This window comes from Podarcis pityusensis (assembly GCF_964106645.2).
Source record: "Podarcis pityusensis genome assembly, chromosome: 2".
NCBI classification, from domain to species: Eukaryota; Metazoa; Chordata; class Lepidosauria; order Squamata; family Lacertidae; genus Podarcis; species Podarcis pityusensis.
The window spans coordinates 83,330,110-83,344,606 of NC_138029.1; the positions used below are offsets into that span (position 1 = coordinate 83,330,110).

General features: G+C 42.5%; 1 protein-coding gene across 8 annotated transcripts in view; it reads right to left on the reverse strand.

Annotated features, from left to right (window-relative positions):
* Positions 1-224: 224 nt before the first annotated feature.
* ERC2 (ELKS/RAB6-interacting/CAST family member 2) overlaps positions 225-14,497 on the reverse strand; it is a 526,798-nt gene continuing 512,525 nt past the window's right edge. For all 8 annotated transcript variants that reach the window (XR_013983315.1, XR_013983316.1, XR_013983317.1 and 5 more), the window contains one exon: positions 225-631. The gene's annotated coding sequence lies outside the window, so the exon portion shown is untranslated. The remainder of the gene's footprint in view (positions 632-14,497) is intronic.

The following is a 14,497-nucleotide window of genomic DNA, read 5'->3' on the forward strand; positions in this document are numbered from 1 at the left end:
AGTAAAGAAACAGAGGAGGGCAAAGACTTTGTTTTTATTACCCTGAAAAGCCCACGTTACTGGGGGTATGACTAATGCCGACACCATTATGAAACAGCTTGCTAGTCCCTGTAATAATCTAGTGCTTTAGAAGTGATACTTTAGAAGAAACTAACCAGAAACAGCAGACAACGATACTGCAGCTAATGGAACCTCAACCACAGATTAAAATTAATACAAATCTGTCAAATTAAAGATCCCACTTTAATTAACTTCATTTAGTAATGTTCAGAACAGATGGTAACTCAGTTTTCTTTAAAAAAAAATATTTCTGGAATAATTCATACGACCCCGTTAAAGGAAATGAAGTTCTTCTAATTCCCAATCAAGTCCCCTTAATTGTTTTCCAAAGTATCTGACTTCGTAACGTATTACAAGAAATAATGGAGAAGGACACCCGTTTGTGCAGCTTATTGTTTGATGGCAACCTTCATGTGCCCCGCCCACTTCTGTGATCTTTTGGGGGGTGGAGCTCCAAGAGTGGCGACTGCATTCAGATCCCCACTGCAGCAAATCATCCTCTTCTCTCTCGTCTCTCATTGTCCTGCAGTGCTGCCTTGCATTTGCTTCTTTCTCCAGCTCCTCTTGATAACTGCAGCAAAACAAGAAGCCATCCAAAATGGTGAGCTCACATAGTTTCTGGAGACACAGTAGGACCCAGTTCAGGTCAGCAAAGGCTTCCTGCAGCCACACTTTCATTTCACTTTTTATTGTATTGTTTCTGTTTGGTCAGATGCCATCTTGAGTAGTTTTAGAGAAAGGTGATGGGTAGATGATTAAACAGACAAAAGGAATATTTCACCATTCTAACTGTGGAGGCTCCTGATCTATAGTTATCTGCAATGGAGATGCATATACTGTAGAGGGGTAGTCTGCTTTTTCATGAAGAACCTGAAGTGGGTCACATTATCCCTTCTACCAGCAAACTGGAGCTATCTCAGTAGGAAGGCTAAGTTTCGGGTACTGGGTTGCAGCCAACAAAAATAATGCATGAGCAGTATGATTTCCACTCATGCAATGGAACTTACTCTCCCTCTCCTTCCTCCCAATACAGCCTGTAAGGTAAAGGGACCCCTGACCATTAGGTCTAGTCATGGCCGACCCTGGGGTTGCGGCGCTCATCTCACTTTATTGGCCGAGGGAGCCAGCGCACAGCTTCCGGGTCATGTGGCCAGTATGACTAAGCTGCTTCTGGCGAAACGCCGTTTACCTTCCTGCCGGAGCGGTACCTATTTATTTACTTGCACTTTGACGTGCTTTTGAACTGCTAGGTGGGCAGGAGCAGGGACTGAGCAACGGGAGCTCACCCCGTCGCGGGGATTTGAACCGCTGATCTTCTGATCGGCGAGTCCTAGGCTCTGTGGTTTAACCCACAGCGCCACCCGCATCCCTAATATAGCCTGTACACCCCCTCAAAAAAACCCAAAAACCAACACCCCTGCTTTGGGGGGTTCCTACAACCCCTGGAGGAGGAGGAAAGGAAGCTGCATTGAATGAGCAGAAGTCATTCTACTTGTCGAATATTCTTGGGATTCAGCCCATGTAATAATAATAATAATTAAAAAAATAAATAAATTATTTATACCACGCCCTTCCCGGTTCAGAAAACTGGGCTCAGGGCAGCTAACAACAAATTTAAAACACTTAATTGTGATACAACAAAAAACAGCATAAAATACAGTATAAAAGAGTGAATAACAATAAATTCAAAGTTCTAAAATCAATTTAGGGGAAAATCCATCCAATAAACATTAGATGATCACCAGGGCTAGCTGGCTAAATTAGTCCTATTTGGGCCAGCAAGGAGGCCAGGGGAGAATTAGCTGTGGTATCCCAGAGCGGGTAATCTTCATAAAAAGGGGAGGGGGAGGGGAGGAAGGGGAATAAAAGATCAGGCTAAATTCAAATTGAAAGTGGTATAGGAAAGCTGATGTAGTAAAGCATCAGTACCCAGAACTGCAGACATTTGTACCTCCAGCTGAATACAGGGGTGAAGACAGTGTAAGGGGCACCACTCACCACCTGTCATGATATTCTGCCCCAGCTGTAGCCTCCAAACCAGTCATAAGGGAAGCTCCACACAGAAGGTACTAAAATAGCCTCAGTTGTCACTCAGTGCATGAGTCACAGTGGCTAAGCTATCCTTGTCCAGCAAAGGCACAGTTGAAGACTTGTGCTCTTGGCCATGGAGACCACATCTATAGATATAGCTTTAGAGATTGATACAGTTCTATCAAGGGCTATGTACAAACCATACATTTAAAGCACATTTCTTCTTCAAAGTCACCTTGGTTCAGTATTGTACTACCTATGCCAATAACTATTGTAGACTCCACAGCCTTTCCCCAAAGATAAGTGACATAAATTAGAAATCTGGATCCTAACCAATTGCAGCAAAATGTAAAATCAAGGTATAGTCTTTCCCTCTTTATTCTAAAAACAATATGGATTATTTCAGTACTGGAAATAGTCTTATTTAGAATGCTTTTTTCCTTCCATCACACAGGTAAAAAATTAAAATGAATGCTTCACAGTTTATTAGCACATTAAAAGTAAGTCTGCGGTTCAGACATTATCCATAGAATTACCTAACAATATCCGTATGCTGTTATAAAATGCATTTCCAATATGTCTGTGAATAGTACAACACTGAGCATAACATGCTTCTGTCTGTAGTTTTTAATAAATGATGTGTCTGAAAAGATTATTTTAAAAGTTTTTCTTTGACCTAAAAAATACACATGTGACAACATACAAGGACAATTTACATCGGGTTACATAATATAGAGATGATGTACAAGTGGTACCTCAGGTTACAAACTTAATTTGTTCTGGAGGTCCGTTCTTAACCTGAAACCGTTCTTAGCCTGAGGCGTGCTTTCACTAATGGGGCCTCCCGCTGCCACCGCGCAATTTCTGTTCTCATCCAGGGGAAAAGTTCTCAACCCAAGGTACTACTGCCAGGTTAGCGGAGTTTGTAACCCGAAGTGTTTGTAACCCGAGGTACCACTGTATAACCTTTCAAGTTGCTAGCCCTGGGGTGTGTGTGTGTGTGTGTGTGTGTGTGTGTGTTTTAAATGGAATGAATTCTCAGAAACAAAACTATTTGGGACTATGCATCCAGGCCAAGAGTCATAGAAACTTGGAGCTGGTATAGTCCTATCTCTCCTGTTGGCACTCAATGTGCTAACCCTACAACCTAAGCAACTGCCACTAATATGTCCCAATATTTCATACTTCGCACATCTAAATCCTTGGCATTAATCCAATCCTGTTAAAACTGTAAAAGCCTGCAAAACTAAAACATTACAACAGCTGCAACAACAATAACAGTATTTGAATTACATGTACTTTTAAGTAATTAGCTGGGGTTATTCTCAAGCAGAATTATTGGTTTATCATCTATACTGGAGAAGTAAATGAAAACTGCAAACAGTTTAACACTTTTGGGGCCTGATCCAAAACCTTTTCATGTTAATGGAGAGATTCCCATTGACTTCATTACAAGTTCGGATCCAACTCTGGCACAAGAAGAAGTGATTTCTACAGAGTTGGAAAGTTTGGGAGTTCCTGAAGTAGATCAAGTTACTAGTTCTGGCACATAAAACCTTTGCAAACTTTTTATGAAAACTGTAAGTCAAAGCACACTTTGCATTTTGCAAACTACATAGTTCCCATTCTTTGGGCAACAAGGGTTGCTCCAAGAGATATATATATACAGGAAGCACCCATGTGAATTAACAAGAAGCATATGTTCCAACTATAAGAACAATCTATGACCCCTTCCCCCCCCCTTTGAACCAAGTTGGGAGCTGAATAAAACAAGTTTGCAACTTCCCGATGTTTTTGATGTTTTGCAAGCTGAAGCATCCCTTCACACTCACTGAGGCTGTTGAAACAAACGTTCTGCTCAAATAAAGGAATGAGGATGAGCAATAAAATGCAGAAGGCAGATTTGTTATTTAGCTGTCCCTTCAGACTTCAGCAAACAATATCAAAATACTTGAATGGACTTCTTCTCTATCGGCTGATCCACTCATCAAGAAATTGCACACATTTCTGCAAAAAGAGAAACAGAGAAGTGCAAGAGGGAGGAAGAAGAATCTTGCTTTCCAACACCTGCTAGAGCTGAATGCAGTTTGCATCTTTCTCTCCGGTTACTGTATATGCAGAACACACAACGCTGACACATTCCAGTCATAAACAAACCACCTACTCATAAATTGATTTCAGGGGAACCTATTTTCCTAGTAAGTAGCTTAGGGTCACATTCTGAGGGAAACATCCGTTCACAAGGTACCACTGCCAGTACTCCTCTCTCTCGCCCTCAGTGCACAGCTAGAAGTGTGACAACCTGTATGACATTGCTGTAGAAACTGCACCATTGCTGGATGAGGCTGATGGGAGTCCACACCATCTGAAGGGTCATCGATTCCCCACCCTGGCTGTACAGAGAAAGACTGTATGACAGGGCTCAGGGTTTCTAGCACCAGGACCACATATTTCTATGTATGGGCAATGGCACTCTTCCATAGGCTGGAATTTTGGATTAGGCCCCAAACCTGTGTGCATAAGCACACCTGAGGCTCTAAAACAGATTTCCACGCGGAAGCGCAAAGAATGACCCCGTTCTAAAGCTGAGCACAGCACACCTTCAGGAGACGTTGGTGAAAGTGACTGACACTCAGCACCAGCACTGCGGAGTAAATATTGCATGTTGGGCACAGAAGGATATAAAAGGGTCCTATAGTTTGCGACTGTTCTTCAGATTGTTTTTCTTTGGAATAAAGACACCTGCTGCCTGACGAACCCACTTGGTACCTCCATCCCTTTCCTTTCCAGAGTGATTTGCAGAAGGACGCTGAGGGATAGGGTAAACACAAACGGGTGAAAGGGGAAACTGTTTAATAACGGTAGTAAAATGCAGGCTATTTTTGACATCTGGGTTAATGTCCATTCTGTTCCAGATGCTTTCCAAATGTTTGCGGCAAGAGAAACTCATTAACAAAATTTTAAAGTGTCCTCTTCTGACATATTACACATGGGGCCCACATAGAAGGCAAACAACTGACGTGGAAGTAAGCGAAAGACTGGGGTAGGGGGTAGGGGATAGCTTTCTGCATTTGGGCAGTCAAAACTGAATTTAATAAACCAAGAAATGAATGATCCTTTTGTCCGTGCCTGCAGCTCCTTCACTCCTCCCTTCTCAGTGCCCTGGGATTAAACCAGGAAGTCTCTAATTAACCACAGTTTCCCATTTCATATGTACTGGGAAACTATGGTTACCAGCTTTGGAACAAGCCAGAATCATAAACCACATTTGTGGAATGCTCTCCCCAGGGAGGCTCGCCTGGCGCCCTCATTATTCAGTACATCTTTAGGTGCAAGGCAAAAACTTTCCTCTATAATAAGGCCTTTGGCCTTTAACTATCTGTGCCCTTTTTGAAGTGGACGGGATGTTTTTAATGTATTCCTTTTTCTCTTAGCATTAATGTATCTTTGTGGGGGGCGGGTTGTCTGACTGTCTGTTTGGTTGTAAGTTGCTTTGGGTGGCCCTGGGCAAGATAAAGCAACTAACCAATTCAGTAAGTAAGTAAGTAAGTAAGTAAGTAAGTAAGTAAGTAATAATTTTAAAGTTAGTTTAAAGCATAGTTCTGCTCAATTGTTCTATAAGTCTTTGTTTTAAGTCTTCTAACTGGTCTTTTTAAAAAATTACTATGCCACTAATTGTGATTATTTCATATCATTATATTTATTTTGCGTTTATGACACTGAGAGTCACCCTGGGTGAGCTATGTCCCAAAATGTGTCCTATAAATAATTTTATCAATATAAACAACGGTTTTATTACTGGGAAATTGATATCCAATTAAGCATTGGGACTATCCAACTACCATTCATACAGTATTAGGTTACTTCATTGTCATTTTGTCTTAATATATTTAAATGTGTCACCTGAATTTGCTGTCAGCTCTCTTTACTGAAGAAAGCACATTCATTATTGTGCTTGGAGTGTAAAATCACTGAGTTTGTGTTCTGCATTTTCCCTGGCATAAGAATATGATGACACAAGAACAACAGCTTACTCTTGCCTGAAAGGGGTTCATCCCCACTGCTAATTCTTATATCCCCCTATTATTAGCAGACAATATTTGAAAGGAGTAACGCGCTGATTGCTAAGCATGACTTAGGGCGTTTCCACATGGCAGTTCAGTGTGGATTTGAAGCTCCTCATGCCTGCGGGATTTCCCCAGCATCTACATGACATTCTCTCATCTGCACTTTTTTGCCTTTGGAGCTGCAAGCTGCTGATCCATACATAAACCAATCTGGGACAAAATCCTACAAGTCTTCACACTTTGCCCAGCTGTGGACGCACTGAAGCACACGTTAGCACTGAAGCACACGTTGTGGGCAGCTCTTTGCGTGTCTGGTGACGTTTCCTTGGCTGCTTTCTACTGTCTAACCATTGCTGAGAGCAACCTTCTCAGAGCCAAAACTTTCAGCGCTGGAGGAAGGGTCTGAAGATCGGAGGCACCTATGCCTCCTTCTGTCTAGCTGTTCTTTGTGACGACAAGACACTCCTTGGCAGGCTGCAGATTTTCCTCCCCATAAAAGTGATCTACTGTGAGAGAGGGGTTGCTCCACAGTGAGCACTCCACACAGAGTGGATAGACCAGCTCTCTAGGAGGCTGCCTCACTCCTTGGGGTAGGAAGCCCAGCACAAGGCATGCACAAATCTTTATTATTATTTAGTTGTCTTGTGCAAAACTGCTAATGGGAAAAAGAGCTTTTTATAAAAAATAATAACAACATTGACCTACAATGACCTTCTTTGGTTCTGTTTTTGTATGCACATGCACATAACCTGTGTCCAAAAGCCCAAAGAAGGGAAAGGAATGAACAGGTGGTTCATTTTTATTATAATTATCACCATCATTATCCTCTTTCTTTCCTACCCCCCTCCAGTATATTTCTGGAAAGCCATCTTCCCCCATCCCTATGCTGAAGGGCACCACCACTCCCTGTATCAGATTGTCCCCCAAATTTGACCTGGAGTTATCTGATGCTTCCTTGCTCTCTTCCTATGCAGCACTGTGATTGGTGGGTGCTGCTGGTCTCCCCTTCACATTCCATTCTCACTGCTGCATCCACCAGGCCCCTCACAGTGTGGTCCGTGTCTCTCAGCTTCTGAAGAGCCTTGCTCCTCCCATCCCAACAGGCAGCTTCAGGTCACCCACCACATGCCTGAAATCCGGCCGCCACATTGTTAACCACCCTCCCACGGTTGCAAGGATTCCTTGCATGTGGCCTAGTAGCCTCTGTGCTTCCTTTCCCCGCTTCCCTATAAAACGCTGTGTGGTAACCCAGCATGTTAGAAATTCTCCGTGAAGCATTCTCTGCAAAGTAGCCAAGCGGTTTGGAAACTACCTATTAACTTCACAGCGCCAGCCCACATTGCAGCACACCTGATTCCTGTGGGACTACTTAAGACATGACCCTGTGGAATGGAGTCCCACCATTCCAGCCAACAATGTCATCATCACTTCGGAGCAGCTGAGGGTAAGGCTTCCCCCAAGAAAACTGCAGTTGCAAACATCATCAGAAATTTGCAACCCAGCTGTGAACACAAGACACAGCATCAGGAGGTTTTCGAAAACCATTACTGGGTTTGCTTTCTGCATAAATCTAAACTGTGATTTTTTTTCCTAATGGCAGTGTATGATCTGACGTGACTTAAAGCAGTCTTGGTCCCAACATACAGAGGTTTCCCATTGTGAATGAAGTTTGCTCAAAATCATAGTTTCGCAAGTGCAAAAACCGCGCAAGCACATTTAATCAAAGTTCCGATTTAATAACCAAGGATTCCTCTTCAAGTTGCATGTGTGTTAAAAAGTATCCAGCAAACAGAACTAGCTATGGAAAAAGAATTTTGACCTGCCCCCCCCCCAATACAAAATTTCAGCTAACTCGAAATGGAAAAGCAGCAAATACCAAGATGCCAAAGACACCTAAGACACTTGCTGAGTTAAGTGAAAAGGTAAAATCCAGTTTAAATTTATAGCATTCCTTCAGTGTCCCTCTAGGAGTTTGGCTTCTTGCCAGGGTTCCTTGTTAAAAATTTGTTAAACGTGTTTGGCATTAATGCAAACACAAAGTACTCATTTGTTACAAATTCTAATGGAATGCATTCATTTAAGGCAATGAAGTAGTTACCAGAAGAGAAAAAAAAATGTTCATTAAGTACATTTTAAAAATACAATGATGTATGCGGTGCATGACTATGGCGCCCCCGTGGCTATATAAATATCTGACAGAATAACCACAAGTTCTGTTTGGTTTGAAACTGAAATCTTTTAAACATAACCAATAGAACAGAAACTGGTTTTGTTTGTTGTCAAAACTGATGTTAGTCTTTATTGTTTAGACCTAGTAAATCAACCAAAGTTTGGGTGTCCTGTTTTTTACTTCTCAGATCAATAAAAATTCACAGGTTTAAGTAAAAGTGAAGGAAATCTCTTCATTTGAATTGTACACAAAGCTTGGCGTGCTCTATCCAGAAAATGCTAAATCCGGAAAGCAACACAGGCTTGGTAATTTAGGCATGCATCAAATAAAAACAAATGAAATAAATTCCATCAGTATTTGGAAATGTTAGTACATCAGCATTACCGATCTGTACTCAAAAGGGGCAGCTTTAAAACTTATGTACTATAGAAAGAAAACATTATTCTTAAATTATTATACGGTAATAGAAATATTTTGTTTACTAGTGCATGTCATTTCATAGAGTACTTACAAGAAACATAGGCCATTGTAGAATTAAAGAGCAACTGAGGTTCAGTGGAGACAAGACTGCTTAGCAGACTTGAGCAAGTCAACTTTTCTTTACTTACTGTTTGTTAAATGTGAACAGTGGGGATTTACTTCATATGATTCTAGTGAAAACAATTCAGTAAATGCGAAGTTTTTTGGGGGTTGCATTTCCTGGCCACACTCCTTATGTTGCACTGCATTTGATGCTCTTGCAGCCATCCATGTGTTCAAGAGTCTACTTCTGCAGTGGGGAGGCTTTTCAACTCATGGAGGTTGTCCACACAGTTTAGAACTCTGGTCTTTTAGGGTTCCAAAGCATGTAGGAAGCTTACATGAATAGGGTGGGTTTGCCGCTGCAGAAGTGGAGAGCTCTGGAAACTCTGTCAGGGATGCAATAAAGCAGGCAGGGCCAGGGAGAAAACTCCCAACCTTCCTCTCATGGGATCATAGTCATGCAGGGCAAAGAATCCCCAGATAAGGCTTTTGGTGTGTGCAAATTGGTAGGACATTTTCAAAGCCTATATACGAAAACAGATAAAAGACAGAGATCATGCTTACGACACTATATCTTTAAAGCATTTTCAGAGTTCATTCTTTCCCTCAAAGCATTCTGGGCACTGTAGTTTGTTAAGGGTTTCAGAGAATTGTAACTCTGTGAGGGGTAAACTACAGTGCCCAGAATTCTCTGAGGAAAAGAGTGTGCTTCAAAGCTGTTTGAAAGGTACAATGTGTTCGCAGCCTACGATTCACAATTTCCTCTTAAGGGAGAGGTGGCTGCAGTACTTAAAGGCTTTTCACAGCAAAACACACCCAACGAGGCAATATGGACACGCTCTATCACATCTTGTTATTTTTGTTTCCAATACATTGTGCTATTATGTTCATCTGCACAAAGGATCTAAAGGCAAAATTGCAGCTGGTGCCTGAATTAGTTTGTGGGTCTGATGAACTTCCCAGGTTGCCAAAAAATAGAAGAAGAAAAGGCTAGAATCACTAATCTGAGTTAGGAATAACAGTAGATGCCCCAGGAGATTCATAAAATGAAATGGATCAAACTCTTGGGGGAAGGAGTATCCTTGAAAGTTACCAAGCAATTTCTTGACTAAGCTAGATGACTTACCTAGACAGGATGCTGTCCCTACTGGGAACAACTGTAAATCAAATCTGTAAAATGGACATGACTTGATAGATTCCACTCCCGCTCCTCAACCACACACATTTGCCCTGTCTCATATATTTATATATGCATATCAAGAGCCCCAAACACAGATTGTGGAAATGTAAGCTGGCCTAATGCATATTTTTCAATATGTCATTTCCCCCCCTGAGTGCAAAACAGAAGCTGGCATTACAGAATCAATACATTGTTCAGAATGAGCCTGCCTCAAATCCCTTGGTTGTGAAACGGCAATGTCCTGCGTTGCTTCTGCTTGCTGAGCTTTGGATCAGGCTCAGAGAAGGTAGTGATGATGATCACACTGTGTAAACAAGCGCTTATTTACCCAGCTCCATTTGACCATATGGCTTGCTTTATCAAGACATCAACATCTCCCCTTAAAAGCCAGAGTGTGAGGCTCCTGGAACATGTCCCTAAACTTTAAAGCACCGTAGAAAGAGAAAGTGTGGAGCCGAAGTGGCTCAAATAACAAAGAGGTCCCTGCGAGATCCTAAAAACTGTCAATATTACCAATCACTTAATGAAATCTGAAGGAGGCTTGTTTTTTCCCTTCCTTGCTGATGTGGAATGCCATTTATTCTCATGCTAGGGACTAATTATGGGGCCTTTTTTTGTGAAGATCAAGGTTTTGCGATCTCTGCTTCTTAATAACATGGTTTGCCTGTCTGCCACCTGGGACGAGGCAAGGCGCTCTCTTTCACTCCTAAACAGCAGGCACCGCCTTAGGCCACTACAAGTGCAGGCAGGAAACCAAGCCATGTTCAAGTCATTTAACCACTTCGGCGCTGGCATTCTGTAAGCAGAATCAATGCCCCGAGCAGGCAATCGTAAGCAATGAACTTCCTCTCTGCATCCCACCCCACTCTAAGTAGAGTTCATCCCCTTTGACACCAAGGAGCCTACGATGGAGGGAGTGATGACAGTCACTACTAGATTTAATTGATTGGCAAAGGACTAGATGGGCCTTTATGACAGCCAAAGCTAAGGAGGCAACACTTTGTGAAGGAATAAAATGCCCTTTGATTTGGGCTCGATTTGGGGTTTTGACACAAGTTGAAATCCTGGGGCTTGAGGAGGGAAGTGGTTAAATGAAAACTGTACGGAGTTACCCCACCCCACTCTGGCTGCAATCTGCTAAGTCATCTTATTAGGAAATTGTGATGCCCTATTTGCTCTAGACTGTGGCTTGTCTGCTCCACTGAAAGACTTCCTGCTGGGACCTTTGTGGAACAACAGGGGGTAGGAAAGGCTGCTGCAAGATGTGAGCCTTGGACAGGAGCAGCCAGAGCAGCAGGAGCACTAAGCTGCAAAGAATTAGACATGTAACAACTTAGTAAAAAAGCACAGGCAGTGATTGAGGTTGGCCCTTTTGCTGTTGACACATTCTGGCCCCCGTAGGTTGTGGTCAGTAAGCCCATTAGAGCAGCAGTGTGGCAAAAGCGTGCAACGCGAGCTCAATGTGTTTCTGTTTTATTTCTCAATACTGGGCAAGAACGGAATGAAACAAGGCAGCAGTAACAGATCACAAATGCAGTTGCAATTGTCAAGGAGGCAGACTTAATTCTCAAATTATTTTTGGCAGACGGGGAGGGGCAGAATCGATATCTTTCTTTCTTTTTTGAACTGCAGTTCTAATGTGATGCCTGCTGTGTGTGTGTAAATAAAAAAGGAGAACAGCAGTTAAGGGATAGTTTCCCTTTTATGGCCTACAAAATAAGCTCAGAAGGTTAAGTGATCATAGAGGTATAGGAAAACAAAGACAGGAGGCATGAACCCACTCAGATCCCATATATGATCAACCCCATTCATTGGCTAGCACATTGATCAAATCTACATTGCTCAGCAAAAGAGGATTTTGTAAAGATATGTACAAAATAGATGACTTTGGGGAGGGACGCATTTCAGAATGGGTGAAAGGAGCAGTAAAACAATGAACTGGACTCACAAAGGAAATAATCTAATCTAGATTGTGTTCCCCTTTTAAAATAAGAAACAGCCCGTCAGTTAAGGCAGACACTGGCCTCGATATGCTGACTTGAAAATGCTTATTTCCAGCCTCCGTAGGGATCACGCAACTTGGGAGTGGTGTGACGTTTCTCTTACCTGCCAATTAGGGTAACCACAAGTTCCTAAAAACAGGGAGGATTCCTTGCACTAAAAACATATATACCCTAGAATTTTGTCCCAGTTTTTGTAAACTCTTGAGAACCAGACACCTGACGGAGCCACCATCCAATTTGGTTATGCAAAGGCTGCCAGTGACAGCCAAGAGAGTGCCTGCCTGCAAGACATCTTTGGCCACAAGAACCTCTTACATGTCACAACCCTGTTCTTCAAACCCACTTCAAAAGCATCAGCTGAGGCGTTCTTAAGTCCACCTGCCCCATATGTATTATTCCTTTCCCTAAATCACAATTTCACTGCTCTTGAACCTTGGTGCTTGTTCTCTCTCTCTCTCTCTTCAGTTTCCTAGTCCTGTAGTACCCTGTTCCCATTTTCTTTCACTACTATCCTTCCTTCTTCCTGCTCCTGCTGCTGTTCTACTGCCATTTTGGCTTCAGAAACAACTCACACTCTCACTAGCACCCTTGTTTGATTTATTGGCTAGCCAAATCAGCATCAATGTGGGTCACTGGGAATTTGTATTCAACCTCAGACTAACTGACGGTAGTCAATGCAACAACCTGAGAAAGTGGCGTGCGGACTGAAACCATGTAGATTTTGCTCCTCAAAGGAAAAAGAAATCATATTTAAACAACCAGTGGTAATTACATTACAAACGCAGCATGCATTTATTTTTTTAAACAGTACGTTCTTAGCACTATAATCGTGGAACAAACAAAATGGAAAAGGAAGGATTAAGCTGAGGAATATTAACTTGTAGCAGACATCAGAGGAAAAGTGAGGTCACTGTGGTCCAGGAAAGTGGTTAGAAGAAGGTTCTTAAGCAGGAGAGAAAGGTTGCTTGACCGAGGGGCTCAGTACCTGTGGGCCTCTAGATGTTTTTGGATTCCATCTTCCATTAACTTTAGCCAGTGTGCAATTAGGAATGATGCAAGTTGTATCCCAGTAGCATCTAGAGGCCCACAGGTTTTCCAACCCAGGTTTAGATGTCATGATCCCAGGGTAACAGTCAGACATACATGCCTCCATCTTTTCTCTCTTGCACCTCAATTTAATACTTCTGAGGTTTGTTAAACCATAGTTTCTTATGATTAAGGAATTCCTACAAACCAGAGTATCAACTCAGCATCACACTGTGGTTTGATCTTCTGGTTTGTAGGGACTGCTTAAACCACAGCTTCCCAGTTCCAATGCCATGCAATACTGTGGTTTAACAAACCCCATAAATATTGAATTAAGGTGCATGAGAGAAGGAAGAAGGGAATGGGAGGATAAAGGAGATGAGGGAATGTGTGCACACAGCTTGTTTCTGGTCTAAGAAATAGCGTATTGTTGAACTGGGATAATTATATCAGGCGGAAGTTGTTCCAGGAACAGAAAGTCATATACATATGACTATATGGAATTGCTTCCCATTGAGCCAGAGCACTAATCCATGTCATCCAATATTGTCTGCGCTACCTGGAAGTGGGTCTCAGGGAGAGGTCTTGCCCAGCCCTGTTATCCGAGAACCTTTAACTAAAGATGCCAGGAACTGAACCTAGCACTCTGCCACTGAACAATGTCTGTTATTTCTGGCATGAAAAAACGTAAGTGGGAAAGCAGAACTTAAGGGTCCAAAGCCAATGAATCTGTATTAATTAAGGGACCCAAAGAAGTGAGATGGAAAAAGAGATAGGGGATAGAGTCACCGATTTAATTTCTTCAGATGGAGAATACCTGTATATCTGGACTGCGTTACTGAATCTGCATGGATACGTTATATGCAAACATGTGTCCTGGACTGGTTGGCTGCAGAGGAGTGGTGGGAGGCACCAGCTGGGGAACCCCCAAGGGAAGAAGGCTCAGTGCCAGGGGATTGGTGGTGAGACTGGTGTGTGTTCTGGTGACCAGGGGAGAGCAGAAGGGGGAGACTCCTTGGATTCTTCAGCAGTCTGCCTCATCTCTGTCTCCTGCTCCTCTCCTGTGAGTCTGGACTGCCTTCTGCCACAGTTTGCTCACTAAACCCTGTTCCCTCTTCATGTTGCAGCTGTTGCTGGTGCAAGTGCAAAAGACAAGTCACACATTAGGTCCTCTTTACAAATTGCTTCCTGGAAATAACAAGGACGCACGGAATGCAGGGTAATTAGGACTGTGTAAGTCAGGTGAATAAATTCTGGAGTTGTATCCATAGATCTCTGGGAAACAAGAAGCAATCTGGGTATATAGCACATTAGTAAGTGGGATGGGTGTTTGATTTAGGGTGAGAAAAACAGAGAAGATTGCCCTGATCTTACTAGGTACCACCTGTACTAGGAACCTATACACCTGACAGATAGCATATACACCAATCCATTCTTC